Source organism: Zonotrichia albicollis, chromosome 5, assembly GCF_047830755.1.
Source record: "Zonotrichia albicollis isolate bZonAlb1 chromosome 5, bZonAlb1.hap1, whole genome shotgun sequence".
Taxonomy (NCBI): domain Eukaryota; kingdom Metazoa; phylum Chordata; class Aves; order Passeriformes; family Passerellidae; genus Zonotrichia; species Zonotrichia albicollis.
Genome location: NC_133823.1, coordinates 42317979 through 42335161, shown reverse-complemented (window position 1 = coordinate 42335161; position 17183 = coordinate 42317979). Strand labels below are relative to the sequence as shown.

The window sequence follows — 17183 nt, the reverse complement described above, 5'->3', positions numbered from 1 at the left end:
CATTAATACTGTACTTAATACATTGGCTTTTTAATATTCTAACAAATTATGGGTTAATACATGCTAGAATCATTTGACACTTTTAACTCTAGCACACTGTGATCGCAGAATCATAGAATGGTTTGGGTTGAAAGGGACCTTAAGGATCATCCAGTGATCATCCGTATCTTATGGCTGTTATATCAGATAGCAGATTGGTAGGGAAGAATATTTTGCTTTAGGAAGAAGAATTTTTATCTGTAAATTCTAATGTCTGCTTGGGAGACATTAAAATACAAAAAATTCTATGTGTAGAGTATATGTAGAAAATAACACTGAATATGGAGAATAATATTTTTTCTTTACAAATTCTAATGTACGCTAAGGGACTATTGAATTAACATCTTAATATTTCACATGCTGTTACAAATTCATTCATAAACCCATTTACAATGAATTCTTTACAGATTGTTTTCATATCTGAAGGATATAAATAGCATTCTTAGGTCACATACACTATGTAGGACACAGGCTTGGCTTTAGTAGTCTTAGATAATTGTCACAATAAGGTATAGCAGACCTGTCCACCAAAGGCACTAGTTATCTTTGCTTTCTGCAAATACTTTCCTGATCACCTACATAATTACTGTGTCTTGTAAAAGGCATGGGTGTGTGTATATATATAAATATATATACACATCTGTTTAGGTGCATCTGTCGCTCAAAGCTTTTTTTCTCTTGATATATATGAAAATCTTTTCTGACAAGGTTCATAAACAATCAAGTAGACTGTACCTAATCAGGTTTTACCCCCTTTTTCCCAAAAGTAACAGATGGTTTTTTTGCTCTGTGCATCTTCTTCTTACATCTGTCTGTGTTTTAATTATGAACAGTTGAATATAGCAATAGTGTCAAGCCAGTTATTGTCATAATGAAAAATAAGGAACAATATAGAAATATTTCCCCCCACAATATAAACTATGCTTTCACTGCTAGGAAGGGGAACACGATAATTAAATCTGGCAGTTTCTTGTAATTTAATGTGAACTCTAGCTGGTCTCCAGGTTGGCAGGGAGTAACTGAGGGAGCTGGAGTAGTTCATCTTGAAGGGAGGGAGGGCCAGAGGAGACCATTTTTCTCTGTACAAGTGCCTGAAAGGAGAGTGTAGCCAGGTGGGGGCTGGCCCCTTCTCCCAGGTGACTAGAAGATTTTTCTAATAGGACAGAGGAAATAGTTTTGAGCTCCCCAGGGGAGGTTCAGGTTGGACATCAGGGAGAGTTTATTTTCAGGAAGGGTTCTTAAGCATTGGAACGGGCTGCACACAGGGACGTGATGGAGTCACCATCTGGGGAGGTGTTCAAGAAACAGCTGCATGTGGCCCTCCATGCCATGGTCTCGTTGAAAATGTGGTGACCAGTCCAAGGTTGGACTTGATGATCTCAGAGGTCTCTTGTTATCCTAATCATTCTGTAGTTTCACAGCCTCAGGTGGGGGCACTGTGCTAAGGAGAGGCCATGCACTTCTGGGTTCACATCTGGCTGAGTTGTGCTGTTCCCACTTATGAGTGACTTATCTCAAAGGCTATGCAGACGTTTTTGGGTAGCACTCTGCTAACCATCAGAAGTGTTGGATCCATTGAGAAAGTGAAGGAATTTGGACCAGGAATTCTCACTGTCCAATTAAAACACTTCTGAGTGAAGATCGTTATTCTGCAGAAGAAATGCAGCAAACACAATGGGCTGTCCTGGTCTGTTAGAGAAAGAGAACCTTTCTCTGCTTGTCTGATGCCTGGACAGCTGAGGCAGTGTGAGGGATGCTTTGTGTCCTGTAGCCAGGCCCTCCAATTTCTGGTTCTCAATCTCTCCTCATTTGCTGGTCCTCTCTGAGTTATTGGAGTTGGCTTTGATGTTTTTGTGCAGGTTCATATTCATTGCAAAATGGCGCCCTTTTCCCTTGTGTGGAAAGTTTAGCCCAGCCATTTACTTTCAGGAGCACAAGGGTGTGTGTGTCCTTTTTGCCCCTGGACTGAAAGCCACGGACTTGTCATTGTTAATGGGGTCTGGTCACGTTGTGTGCCCAGTTACTGGAAGGCATGCTCCTCTTCTTGCTTACCCTTGTAAGGCAGTACTCTGCTTTCTCTCAGCTGGCAGATCTCCCATTGACAAGAGCCTGGGATTAAGGTACTGGAGTAAGGAAGAGTAATTGTGGAGGTTGCTGACATTTGGCAGTGAGTAAAGAGGTTTCCAACACTTTAGAAAATACAGAACTATATAGATCTCTAGGATGTACCATATACAGAAGGGCCGGCGTCTCCTGTGCGTGTGTGTAGGCATAAAGAACTGTTTCTAAATATTACCCTTTTTTCCCCACATCATTAATGTAACCAGAAAGACTATTTTGATTTTGTTTTTTTTTTTTCTTCAGTGGGATAGCAGTGGGCTTCTTGGAAAAGCCAACCCTTATTAAAAAAAGGGAAAGTGAAATGGTTATCACATGAAATATGTCTGCTCTTTCAAGCAAGTGGTGCATTTTTTTTTTCTGCACCTACTAATTGCTAAATAATAATACTCACCCAGATCTATCTTCTCCTGCTTCAGAAGAAAGCTTTCAGAAAAGTGGGTGACAGTATGATCTGAGAAGATATTTTAAAGCTGATTAAATTGAAAGGTATCATGAATTTTTTTTTCTGTTTCCTTTTATACTTGAAGTTGTTTTGTAACTGATTTAGGTTGCATAAAATTTAAAGTACATACACTGTTTATCCTATTTTTTCTTTTTCTTGCGGACAAATCTTCTCTATGTGTACATTCAAGAAAAGCAATACAAGTGATTTAATGCCCAGTGGAGGATGGCAAAGGACTCATGACATTAAGTCAGCAGATGAGGAATATCAGGAAGGTCATATTTGACAAATGCAGAACCAGGTTAGAGTCAAAAAGACTTTTTTGTAGTTTTGGCTTTTATGCAGGTGTAGTTTTAGACCAAGCAGTTAACAATTGTTCTTCTGCTTGATTATCTGTGAAAACACATGCAGCAACATCTGTACTGCTTCATCTGGAAACTTGAAAATTGGATTACATTGTTTAATGCCTTTGTGCTTCTCAGCTTCTCAAAGTCATCTGATGGTGGTGTGCAGCTGGAGTTAAATTTCTCTTGGAGACATACATAACAGCAAAGAGGATCCTGGAGATGTTCTTGAATCTTAGGCTATGTATTTGTGCATGCCCATGTTTCATATGCATGACATATTTGTTGTGGTAGTGCCCAGTCTGCCAGCGCTGCCTCTGACAGCAGTGAGGCTGGAGCTGCACTGGGCCAGAGCAGCAAAGCACCAGCCCTCTCTGGTCAGTACAGGAGACAACCAGGCTTGTCTCAGACAAGAATTCTGAGCTTGTAGATGAAGAGGGATCTGCTCCTTGCTAGGACTTACAAAAAGTGATGACTTAGTTATGACAGTCCAAGCCAGATTTTTAATTTATTGTCTAAAACAAAGAAGGAGGTCTCAGTGATATGCCTGGGAGCAAGAAATCATCTAGCTATGCTGACCAAAAGCTGACTTTGTCTCTTTGAAGATGAAACAAAAAAGAAATCAGCTTCCTAGAAACTGTTCTCTTGTCTTGCTGAAGGATTCATGAGTTGATTAAGCAAATATAGATTAAGGAAGAAAACTTGGAGCATCAGCTTTAAGCCTTAAACTCAGAAGAGCATCAGAATTTTTTAAAATGAATCCCTAGCCCTCTTAGCAATTTCTGTGCAGAAACTGGCATCCCCTCTTCCTATCTTCATAACAAAGTATGGCATATTTTCCTGCCAGTACAGTGTCCTGGCATATGTAAAGGAATAGTGAGTCTTTGCATTGGATCTAATTGGTAATAACAGTGACTTATTTATTTTTCATTCAAAGATGTCCTGGTATTGAAATTCAAACATCTGTGCTTTGACTTCATTTCTGAAGATCTTCTACCCTGAAAAGATTTGGAATGGTCTCCAGGGTTCAATGGATTCGTGATACTGCCTCATATAAAGAGTATGTTTTCACAGATCCTATGTATCCAGCATTGCTGGACTACAGGAACACTCTGTTTTTACTTTTTAATGCCTGAGACAGCCATCTAATATATGCACTAAATAAGACAAAGGTATGAGAAGAAAATGGTGCTAGGTGACAAATGAGTCACAGAGGCTCGTCGCAAATGAAGAGCTTTCAAAACTGTGGGGATAACCAGCAGACTTTGTAACCTGCATCATAAGCCATTACTGCTTTTATATGACATTTCTTGTGCTCAAGTGATTTTCTATGCACATTACAGATTAAATGTGACACGCTACAAAATCTGGAGTGTGTGTGTAAGCCACTCTCAAGGGAAGGCTTGCTGTCAAGCAGCCCCATTTGTCCTGTGTGCTTTCCATCCACAGCAATCATTTCGAGTTGGCTCTTTGCAAACCAAGTTAACAAAATATAATGTCAGAAAACAGTTTTGTTGTTGAAAGCAGCCATTGTGCTGTGCTAGAAAACCGACTAAATCAAGCCATTCTGGGGCACGAGACTGTGCTGTATGACGAGCTAGAATGTAAATGAATGCATTCTGTCACCCCAAGGACAGAGTCACAATGCCATTTGTATGGACTGCAGGCTTGGGTAGCATATCAGTACAGGCATCAAAAACGTGCCATATTAAAATGATTTTTTTGTTCTTGGTGGGCAGCTAGGTTGTTCAAACCTTTTGTTTCCCTGAGCTTTCTAAAAGGTTATCAGGCTTACTCAGCAATTTACCAACATTGCCAGTTTTCTATCCAGATTAATGAGAGATGATTTTTGATGTTTTTTCTCTTTTGTAAAGTGCTACATTTCAAGTGCAGACTGTTTTACACAAAAGAACTCTTGAAAAAGAAAGCATGCTGTCTGTTTTGCAGAGAACATGGCATCTCAGAATTCAGTAGAAACTGCACGCTTATGTGACAGAGAATAGGGAATGTCCTCATGTCCACTTTGCATAATTGTCACCTTGTATGAAACAGAAGTCATTTATCATGAACCAGATATGTGTTTCTGGGCTTTTTGCTGGCTTGATTTCAGCATGGTAAATGTTTGTGCAGACAACTTTTCTTCTATCAGGGGAAATCCTTCTAATAAGTTTTTCTGTGTATTTAAAGGAGTAGGACTGAAATCTTCGGCAGGTTCAGAGAAACAAATATTTAGTTAGGTTTTTCTGTACATTTCAGATTTTCTAGTGTTTTTTTTTAAACTCAGAAAGCAAAAGATGTGAACTCATTGTGTGGATACACTTTTGGTTAAATCAGGCGATTGTTCACTGATAGTTATTTAGATCATTAAGTTCTACAATTTAATTTGAAAGATGTGTTTTTTCTTTTCTGCATACTGTGATGTAAAATCTATTTCTATAATTTACATTATCTATATCAAAAGGTTTGTAGTAACTGCTAAAGAGAAGTGATGTGTGGAAGTAAAGAAGGAAGTGTAGAGTTACTGGAGGAGACGAAAAAGCGAAAGACTTTGCGTGCGAATTTTTAATATCCTATACAGTTCAGCTCAGTTCCTTTATGTGAATCTTTTTGAAAATGTCACCTTAACATGACACTACTTTCTTTTAATATGTATTTTAATCCTGTCCCAGCTGCCATTATTCAGCCCTTATGGAGTTGTTCATTCCTTATGCATTGAAACTCTTTCAGCAATTATTTTAGCCATGAGTCTCCTGCAGCACTCTCACTCAGGAGTGGAATCTTGCAGATGCAGCTGCAAGGGCTGTGTGGGAAAGAAGAGCATTTTGTTCTGGTGTTTGACTGTGGGAAACAAGGAGGTTCATCTCCAGCTTTGACTGGGGAAGAGATGCTGGAGCAGCGAAGCTTGGAGGTACCCTCCTAAAGCACTGCGATTTTTGAGAAGCAGTGTGTCCATGGCAGCAATGGCCAAGCCCAGCTGGTTTGCTCCACGGCTGCCCATGCAGATTTGCAATATAGGGTGGCAGGACATTTTCAGTTAGTGTAAGAAGGATGTTCCCTCTCCTTTTCACCAAGGTGATGAACCTCCTTGTGCTGTCTGGGTGGGGAACTTCGCTGGGCTGACACCTCTGTGCTCTCTGACCTGCACCAGCCTGCTGTCAAGGACTGGATGGTGCCAGAAGTTGGGAAGGCTGTTTCTGCTGCCAGGAGCAGCCTTTCCGACTGAGCAGATGTGGGCAGGAGGAATGCTCTCTGTGTCTGAGGTACAGCTGGCACAGCTTGGTAATAGGGTCCTACTTTGCAGAGAGTGCAGGATACACCACCAAATGAGGAGGTACCTGGCAATGTTTTTTTCTTTGTAGATTGGGAAAATCTGATCTTTTTGTCAATGCTGTTTAGTCTGGATATCATGATTGAAAGCACTGCCAAGGCTCCTGTTGTCTATCTACACTAGTGCTACAACTGATGCTTCTCTTTCAGGGCATGAGGGGGTCAGCAATGGTGGATGCCTTTCGGTGGAAAACTAGTTCAAAAAAGAATACATAGTCAGATGTTTAGGAATTTCATCTCCTAAAAGTTTACATTTCGTGGATTCTTATAGCAGTCTGCTAATACATTTCCCTATTTATATTAAGAATTGCTTAGTGTTTGTTTTTTAAGGCAACATGTATAAACAAGAAGTGTTCAGAACACTGAAGCAGCTAATGTAAGAAAAAGAGGATATAAAACAAATAAATCTGGATAAAGTGGGAAAAAAATCAATGGGTCCCTCAATCAATTGGGGGGGATCCCTTTAGCTACAAATATATACTGTCTTTTATAATAGACTTCTCTTTGCATGAAGCACTATTCACATTATGAATAGCCTTTTCAAAAAAAATATGGCTTCCTGGCATGAGCATCAAGAATTGCTATGGCTGTCAGCATCTGTTTTTTTATTCTCAGAATCATTTTTCTGTCTAACATTAGAGGCCAAAAGGATTTTTAACTGTGGTGTAGCATTACATTGTAATTTTCCTACTACAATCAGTCTGGCAGTAAAATTTCTTTCTATGAGAACATGAAGAAAGCAAGGTTGTTTGTATAAATCCAGTGCAACAAACCGCTTCCTCCACAACACTGTTAGCAGAGAAAGCATTCATTTTGTAGAATGACACACAGATTTTATGTAAATAAGGGGCAGTTCCTTCAAAACAGATGTTTAACACTTAATGAAATTATTTTCATTAATCACCCAGAAAAATTATATTTCATTCTAAATAATTGCCTGATTGTGATTGACTTTTAAAATGCAGAAGTCTATGAGCAACATTTAAAAGAAAAAGCCCTCTTTGTGTGAGCTTTTCAAACAACTGCATGCATCATTTGTGCTTTGTTTCTAGCACAGTCTCTGCCAGCATCTGTGTGAGCTTCACCAAGGAAGCATCACTGGGGTCTTTGGAAGATATTCTGGCCAGCTCTGATCCTCTGCAAAGGCTTGTGGTGTCTGGTTGTAACACCCCAGGCAAGAGCAGGTTCTGCAGTTGAAGCCAGCACTGCCCTGAGCAATAAGGTCCGGGATCTGTTTTTAGTGTCTCAGTAGGATGACCAAGAGCAAGGAGGGGAAAAGCCTACAGGGTGTAACCTGTGCTTTGGCTGAGGTGGGTGTCCAGATTGAGAGGCACTTTTCCTTCCTCCCCAGTGGTGGGAGGCTGGATCTGCTCCTTGTGAGGCAGGGGAGGTGCAGAGTCTGAGATGGCAGCAAGTGGATTTGCTCTATCCCAGGTAGTGCTTTTGCTGCTGCAAGGGATCTCTGCTGGTGAAGTGGCTGTTGGCAGGGGCCTCCTGCCCTCCTTTTGGTCTGGTGTGGATTACACCTGCCTCCAGCTTTGTCTCCAAATCATGGATATTTCTGGTGTCTGTCGCCAAGGCATCCTAGCAACTGTGACAAAAATAAAGGTGGGCGAGTGCAAAGCTTTTGCTAGAAAGTGGAAGAATTCAGAGAGGTTATAAAGACTTGTTCACTGCAATGCTTTCTGTCAGCTGAAATTGCTGAAATTCCAGCAAGCCACGGGCATAGAGCTGCCACTGCCTCAGCAGAGAGGAAGGATGTTGAAATAACCACCCACAACCTGATGGGAGAGGTAAATTTATATTGTTTTATTAACCAAACTGCATTTGCTCAGCAGAGTATTTAGTGACATCAATGGTGGTTCAAAAGACCCTAACAGTTTAAATGTTTCATTGATTTATTATTATTGATATAATTTAAACATTTATTAGCAGAACAAGAAGATTTTCAGCCTTTCATAGAGGCTGCCTTGTGTACCTTCCTTTAGTCCCAGTTTACTCAGTGCTGTGTTAAATTGCCATATAATGGCACTTCAGGCAAAAGAAGCATTTGATCAGTCTGCCTCTAACTGCTGCTGTTCTGCATATACTTTCTGTTTTGAAGAATGGTAATCCTTTGTATTGCACAATCCTCTTTTGAAAAAATAATCCTGGTGTTATATAAGTGATAAGTAATGTGTCCTTAATATATTTTCATGGGTGGGAATATTTCATCACGAATACTTTTATCTGCATAACTATCAGTGAAAATGAGGGGGAATAACATAAAAATAAATGTCACACAATGTCATTAGGCAGCCAGTGGTTCAATCAGGCTATGAGAGTCCTTTCCCAGGCCACAGGTTTAATTTAGTTTCAGATCTCCTTGGTAAATATTGCTGCATATTGCTGTGCCTCCCTTTCCATAAGCACCAATGTTTTCATCCGAGTTCACATCTCTGCTGTGGAAGAATTTTCAATAAAGTGTTCAGTAAGTTTAATTATTAAGACACAATATCTACACTTGGATTATGTCTATTTCCAAATCTGGAACTGTTCTTGAAGCAACATTTTGCTTTTACTTATGCTTGCAGGATGCTAGGCTGTACTAACTCTGGATAACACCATCTGTCCATACAGAGAATTTTTGAATGCATGATAGAACAACCTCAACATATTCTTAAAGCAGTATTTTGGGGGTTTTATCTTGTAAATCAAAATGTCAGAATTATGCTCTTCCAGCATTGTAAACCACTGGAAATTTATAAAACTTTAAAACCTGCTTAAGGAAAACAAACATGCAGCAGAGGTATTGTATCTTATTCTGTGCTAATCATTCTTCTTGACTCTCCTTTGCCTTTAATTGTTGCACACAGAAACAGTCTCAAGTAGGAAATCCTTTATTTAAACAAATGCTGTGTTGTACTTTTGTCTTTTGGATTAGAAACAAATTATTTTCTTTTCATTAGGGAAACCTGTCTTAGTAAGAATTATGAAGTCATTGCCATCTCATAAAAAGCCATATCTGTTTTTTCATCCAGATGTGAAATGACTTTACTAGAGTGATGGTTCCATGCCAAAATAATAAATTTGTACAGGGTGTCATGCTATGTGATTGTATCAGGCTGTTAGTTTCAATTTACAACAGCAGCTGGAAGAGCAGTCATCATTTCTGTCTACACTGTGTAGGACACAGAGCAGGTCTGGAAGCTTGTGGGTTAAGTGATTGAGGTGCTCTTAGACTGGGTGTGTGGGAATCCATTTATACTTTGAAATGCTTTAGAGTTGCAGTGTTGTTTCCCTTTTCTGAAAGCAGAACCTTGGAACAATAATGGTTATAAGAAGATCAGTTAACTGTCCAGAAAACTATTCAGCTTAAAGAAATTATGTTTTTGTTTTTAGAAAAGGGGGGATATGAACAAAACAACCTATTGGACCATAATGTAAAGTCCGGATTTGAAAGTTGTTTGCATGTTCATAAGCAGTTAACATTGCTTTTTCTTTTTCAAATGTCTGCCTTTGGTTAAAGAATGAGGACTGAAAGGGGAGATGCAGTTTGTGCAGCTGACCAAGTTGTGTAGTCGGGCTACCCAAATGTCTTCTCTAATCTAATTATAATATGTTGTTGGGAGACAAACTGAAGGCCCTGGAAAAGCTCATCTGCAAATCCTGCTTGGTAACAGTCCTTGGATGGTGTCATAATCCTGCTTGCAGGATCCAAATTATGCACTTGTCTGGAAAGTCGTGCCTGGGATGCCATTCTTCCTATGTTCCTCTCAGTTCCTTTTCCATCCCAGAGCAGGAGGAACCTCACCAGCTGCTGGCTCTCACTGATGGTAGAGAGGGACAGGTCCAGGCTGACACAGCAGTTGTAACCCACAAAGTCCTTCACAAGTCTGCAAATATAGCTCTGGGGGACAAAGATCCTTCCTTACAGCCAGCCAGTTGCCAGGGTGGACTTTGGAGATTGGAGGGATTCTGTGGATTTTATTTGGAGTTGGTGGTTCCAACACCTACTGACAGCCCAGTCTTGGAAAAGTCTGTGCTCTGGTAGTGATAAGATCTCATAGGTTTTAAGATTTCTGTAAATATGTGCTCTTACAGTCTCTTTGTGGGTCAGGTGAATAGGCTCTGGTTTTAGAAATTTGTCTGTTTGGAATGATTCATGGAAGGAAAAAGTCGTAAGATCTCTGTAACTTGAAAACACACAGGAAAAAGCAATGCTTTCCTTAGACATGGTGTCTCAGACAAGGAGAGGGAAATGCTCTGTGGAAAGAATGATCTGGTGTGGTTGCACATACTTGGGTGTCAGGGGCCAGTAAATCCACTCTGAACTTTTCTTTAGATCTGACATTCCATGCAGATACTTCAATGAGTTTGTCTGGCTCTTTTTGCTTTTGCTTTAATAAAATTTTATTATTTTATCAATGCCTTCCCTCCCATCTACTATACATAGCCTTTATTTTTAATACATAGAATAGCTTATTTATTATAGTTTGAATAGCTGTCACTTCTAGAAAGCATCTTCCTGCTGGAATCAGCACAAGGTCTTTACATGCTTTTTGCCATGAGAAAGCTGTGCCTGGTGGGGGGCTTCTGTCACTGAGAGAACTGACAATATCCCACACCTTGGGATCATAATGCCAGGCTTAATGTGACTGTCTTGCTGGTGGCTATCTGTCATGCTTAATATGTGAAGGCCTCCTCTTTCCTGTGAGCCATTCAGCTACTGGAACACAGGCCAAAGCCATGGATCCACTCTGCATTTGCCCTTAGCTCTGGATGAGGTGAACTGTCAAATGTTCATCCTTGTTCATTTTGACCCACAGCTGGACATTGCTGAGAGGCAGCCTATAAAATGTACCACAACAAGCAGTTGCCCTTTCCAAATCCCTGTATTTCCAGGGCACACCGTGCTGTTCTTGTTCACAGTTTCTCAGCTGGGTTGTGTTCTGGGACACTGTGTTGGGAGCAGCATGCTGAGAGTATAGATCCTCACAAAAAGCTATGAGGATCATCCAAACCTGTCCTATAAATTGAAACAGATTTTTCCATTCAAGTGCAAGAGGATATTCTGTGTCCAAGTGCCTCCATTGCTTCTCCTCTTATGGGTTGACCTGGATGGACACTGGACACTTGGTGCCCACAAAAGCTGCCCTGTAACTCCCCCTCATCATATGGACTGGAAAATATAAGGCTTGTGGGTCAAGGTAAAGGCAGAGAGAGATTACTCACCAGTGACTGTCATGGGCAAAACAGACCTCAACTTTGTGAAAATTTGTTTAATTTATTACCAATCAGATCTGAGAAAGATAGTGAGAAAATAAAAACTAAATGTTAAAACACCTTCCTCTCACCCCTCCTTTCTGCACCTCCTTCCCTTCAGAGGCACAGGGGAACCTGCAGTGGATTAAGGTCAGATCATCACTTGCTAACTCTGTCATTCCTTTGTCTTCAGGAATAGTCCTATTCCTTTTTCACATTCCTTATCTCAAATTCCTCATGGCACACACTGGGTGCCAAAAAGGACTGTGGTGCATTGACTTTGGCTGGATGCCATGTGCCCACCAAATGGCTCCATCAGTCCCTTCCTCTGCAGAACAATGGAAAGGAGAAAGTAAGATGGGAAAAATCTCATGGACAGTTTAATATAGCAAAGGCCATGTGTGGAAGTAAAAGAAAACAAGAGACTTATTCCCTACTTCCCATCAACGGGAGATGTTCAGCCTCTTCCCAGGAAGCAGGGCTTCAGCATGGGTAATGTTGCTCTGAAAGACAAACTTTTTTGTAGATAACAAATGCCTGCAGTCCCTTAGCTTTTCCATCTGAGCAGACATCATTGGGTATGGAGTCAGTTTGGGTCAGCTATGCACCACCATGGCTGGGGAGCCCAGGAGAGAATGGTGTGCCCTGCCAGCCACGTGCTGGGAGATCACTGCTGGGGATGGGCGTTGCTGCATGGGCACTGAGCTGAACAAACACTGGGCAGAGAACAGTCTCCTCTGGAGAATACTGCTTTTGTCAGTCTGGATAGGAAATGCTTGAACTTTCACAGCATCTTCTTCTAAGTTGCTGCTATAAATTCTGTTGTTTTAGTTAAGCTGTCAGGCAGCCCTGGGAGTTAAGCAATTAAATTGCATTTAGCTGTTCAGGTAAACTTTAGTGAGCTTAGTGTTCTTTAATGTAGCTTTTTGATTGGGGGGACTTTTAGAACTGAAAGTCTGGAGTCAAAAGGCTGGGCTCTATTCTTTTTGGGGAAGATGTCTTACGTTGGAGGATTGCATCCATGACTTCTGAGCATCTTAGGGGAGGGTGTGCCTCTCCATCTGCCATGCTGTCATTCTGTGAGAGTGACAGACCATTAAGGACCTGCTTTGCAAGTTCCAAAATGTATTAGTCTTTAGGTGTTCCTAAGACCATCTCTTAAAATAAAAGCCAGCATAGGTTTTGAAGAATTCAGCAGTTAAATATTAAGTGTCAAAAAAAAGACACACCTGGACATGGAAACAATTTCTGTTCAGGCTCTGTGGGAAGTGTACTAGGACAATAGCAGTTGAAGACAACAAGGTGCCAGTTCTACTGTGCCAGGTAGAAGGGTCAGTGAAATTTTGACTTAGAAACAGCTATTCGTTTTGTCTTTCAGACACAAAGAATGTGGAGAATTTTTTGGTTTTTGGAAAGAAATAGCCAGATGAAATGTGGGAAAAAAATTACCGAGTTCAAACTCTCTGAGAGGGCAGCCATGCAGGTAACAGATTTGGCATTAGATGCATCTGGGAGATAAAAATGAAGGATGGGAGTCAGCTCTCTATTACTTGTATAGAACTGACAGAGTTTTAGTCTTTTGTTTTCAGCAGATAAAATTTTTGAAAGCTTGGAACAGGCAAATGGTACCAACTCAAATAGCTAAAAAAGATATTTTTACCTGTAATTTGTAGTAAACATGAGAATGTATCTGGTTTCTAGCCAATAAACATGGAATAATTATTGCGTTAAAGATAGAAGGTTTATCTTTTTATGCTAGAGGTTCCTTCTCCAATTACATTTGGGTGACATAATTTAATAGACAATAAGTTAGTATTTGCACATGAAGACATTTAAGATGTTTAAAACATTTAAGAAGCATTTATTTCATACTTTCCCCTCCATTAAAGGCTTTTCTAAGCTTTTAGGTTCTCAGCATGTTTTAATTTAAACCACTTGTGGAATCCTTCCCACATCTGCTCATCATGATATTTTTAACAAACTATTAGAAATACACAATGTGTCCTTATAAAAGTTCTCATTGTCTGCCTGGCGAGCAGAGGTGAGGACAGTGGTGCTCCCACTAGGTGGGGCAGCATTCTGTCACGTTTTTAAGAACTAGCACACTCATGTTTTCTTCTGTGAGAAAGCACAATTTGCCAAGAGCCTCGGGAACCTGTTGGGAGCCAGCCCATCTGGAGCAGACTATCTGAGGAGATACCGCCTCTTACAGCTCCCTTGGGATCATCATCCCAGTGTTGGCACAAGAGCCCACCCTTGGCAAACACTGGTTTTTATTTTTGCCTGGAGTTGATGGGATCAGTGCCTGCAGGGCTGGAAGCCTTGGGGCACCCCTGTGCCATGGCCCAGCCGACTGCCTGCACCCATCAGCTCTCTGCTGGGAGGGAGGCGGGACAGCAGGAGCAGGGAGTTTGGGATTGCCACTCAGGGACTGGATTTAAGAGCAGTCAGGGAATATTTAGTGCTGAAATGCTTTAAAAAGTCTGAAAATGGTTACAAGTGACTTTTGCTTGTATGTGGGACTTTTCTCACAATTCTGGAGCTGCTTTTGGAGCAGTGACTGTGCCTTTGAGCAGGTCTGCTGGTGCCTGAGTGGAAGTGATGAGCTGTGTCCCTTCTGCTGAGTTACCATTACGTGCAGGTGCTGCTCTGAGCTTGCATTGCACCCCGCTAGGAGTAATGAACCAGAACCACAGCTCTGGTTTTTGGGTACGCTCCCATCCTAAAAGTGTAATGGATATAGAGAGCACCAGCATGTGCTGCAGGAGCATTCAGACCTATGTGGCACGTGTCATTTTTCCTTTCTGTACATTTCTCCTTTTCTGGAGATTTCTTTAAGATGCCTCCATTGACTGTCAACAGTGTGTATGAAGGAGTTTGTTGCCTTTTTTCTATGTGATGGTTCAGTGATGCAAAGGCCTATGCAGATTACAATGTAATTGGTTCTGAAGGCTGTCTGAACCTTGCCTTGTCACAATGCTTGCCCAGTTTCTCATCCTTAAATTGAACTTAAATGTTCCTTCAATGTCAGATTCTTACTCTTCTAAGAGTTCCTGTTTCAAAACAAACTGTTCATAATTCAGAGTACTCTGTCAGCACTTCTAGGAATAAATTTGGCTTTTTTTTTTAATAAGCCAGGGACAATATTTTTTCTTTTGCCTTTAAAAGCTGTAATTAAATGTTTCACTTAGTAGCCATTTATTCATGATGATTCTAGTTTATTATTTAATGTTTTTGAATGATATATATCAGCCTATGAAGGGCAAGAGAGTGATAAAAACACTGAATTATTTTTAAACAAATCCTTATTAGGAAAATAAATAATACAGATGATTCTTCATGTAGTGATGGTTCTGCATGTGGTGTTAGAACAATGGGGAATGGCTATGAAGTGAGAGTAGGCTTAGAATGGATATGGGGGAGAATTTTTTTATGTCAGGGTGGTGAGGCATTGGAACAGGTTTCCAGAGAAGTTGTGGATGCCCCATTCCTGCTCAAGGCCAGGCTGAACAAGGTTTTGGACAGCTTGGTCTAGAGGAAGGTGTTCCTGCCCAGAGGAAAAAAAAAGGGTTTGAAGGTGGCAGCATTTCAAAATTACTTAAACCCCTCCCTTTAAAATCATTCTTGACTCTTTAGGGTCTGAACCTTTAGGGTGGGAGGATGATGGGTTATTGACCTTCAATAAATTACTTTAAATAAATTATTATTCACTGTAAATTATTTCACAGATTACTATTAAAAGTGTAATGCAATCCCAAATTGTTAACATTTAACATACTCATGCTCTTCAGTTATGAAAAATAGTGACAGTAGATGGAAGAAAACCTAGAACTGAGATTTAAGTGAAAAAATACAATATGGATAGAATACTGTGCAATACCGTAATAAGAAAAACACTAATTTAAATATGTCCTAATTTTCCTTCTACTCTGTCATTTCAGGCTAGAGTTATCAGTATCTTTCTATTTACATGACTGGACCAGTACTAAAGGTGTCTCTTACTTTAAAATTCTGGGAGCATAATGTTTTTTCTGGGAAGAATCATAAAATGCCTGAGCAGCTCCCCCTCTCCTCCCTCCCTCAAATTGTTTGGTCTAAATAAGATTCAGGTTCCACTAAAGATACTTTTTTAATTTCAAAGAGGGGGAGAGACATTCTTTGTATTTTCCTCTGTCAGGCAATATTTAGATATCAAAGAGAGCGAGGCACTTGAGCCTTTTTAAATTATTCAGGGCTGCCATATATTTTACATGAGAAGATTTTCTTGTATATCTTGATTAAGCATAGGAAACTGGTGTCATACAGTAGGCATTCATTTGGAGAATTTCAGTTCCTAAGAAATGAGTGGGGTGTGTATGTATATATATAGAGAGAGTGGTTATAAATTAATATACATTTTCTTTATATGATGTAATTAATTGATGGGGGACTGGAAACTATTATTTTCCATGATTGATTATAGGCTGAATTTTCTAGTATCATAAACATCAGCTAAGGTATGTGAGCAGGACCAGGAGCTGGACTCGATGATCCCTTCCAACTCAGCATACTCTCTGAATCTGTGTGATAACTGTCTGCAGAGAAATATCATGTGTAAAACTATCAGGAAAAATATCTGTTGTCTATTTCAATTAAGAAAATTTTACAGAAGCATCTCTGTTTAACTCTGTTTCAACTTTTTTCCTCATGGAAAACAGCTTGAGTCAAACTTTGTTTGGTTGAGGGAAAATTCTCTTGGTTTTCATCTTTACCAATGAAGTAAAAATTACAATAAATGTTTAATCCTAGTGCATAAAAGCCCTGGATTCAAAGATCTAAAGTATGATAACAGAAAACTAATATAATTAATTAATGTGTTTGTTGATGACATACAGATGTTCCACATATGCCCTTGCTAGGCAGCAGTGGGCATATTCATTATGAGACACTTCAGTAATGCCTTCAGACTCGTGACACTGTGATAAATACATTTGGAATTTTTGACCTGTAACAGGAATAGAAATATTTATTCAAAAACAAAAATTAAAAAAAAAAACCCAACAAAAGTTGTAAAGAACTTTTGAACCCCAACTGTAAAGAAAGGTCAGATTACTCCTCAAGACTCAGCTTCTTTTTTTTCTTCTTTTTAATCTTTGAGAGAAATTCAGTAGCTCTTTAATGTGTAAAAACCTGATATTTATTTTTCTCTTTTCTGAAAAGCCCCCAGTTCTGGTTTTTTTTTACAAATTATCAATTTTATAAAGGTACACTTGTACAAATAAGCTCTTTCACATTGTGCTTCTGCAATAGGTGTGGAATCCTCTGGCTAAGAGTTTTAGCCTCTCCAATTTCCCCAGAACATGGCTGAAGCGTCATTACCTGGTGGGCTTGCTAAAATCTCACTTTTATTACCACTCATCATGGGTGCACTCTAATGTCTGTCTCCAGAATAAAGCAGAATAAAACAGGTGGCATCCCACTGCTATGAAAAAAAAAGGGTTTCATTATGAATCATTCTCGAATCACCAAGTTAAATTTAGAGTCTTTGGATTTCATCAATGTCAGAAATTTAATCCTACTGGTAGAGTGGAAAATAGAATTGATTTGCATCTAAAAATATTCAGAGTAACCTTATTTACAAAGCAATCCAACTTGTGTAGATATACTTCTAAATGTGTGTGTGTGTG

At 39.9% G+C, this 17183-nt stretch overlaps 1 protein-coding gene across 6 annotated transcripts in view; it reads left to right on the top strand.

The window, feature by feature from the left end:
• Positions 1–17183, top strand: part of CRACD (capping protein inhibiting regulator of actin dynamics) — a 129852-nt gene that overhangs the window by 15253 nt on the left and 97416 nt on the right. Inside the window, exon 1 of one of the 6 annotated variants that reach the window (XM_005483898.4) lies at positions 7918–8066. The exons of the other annotated variants lie outside the window; for them this stretch is intronic. The gene's annotated coding sequence lies outside the window, so the exon portion shown is untranslated. Of the gene's footprint in view, positions 1–7917; positions 8067–17183 lie in introns of those variants that run through there. 6 annotated transcript variants of the gene reach the window in all.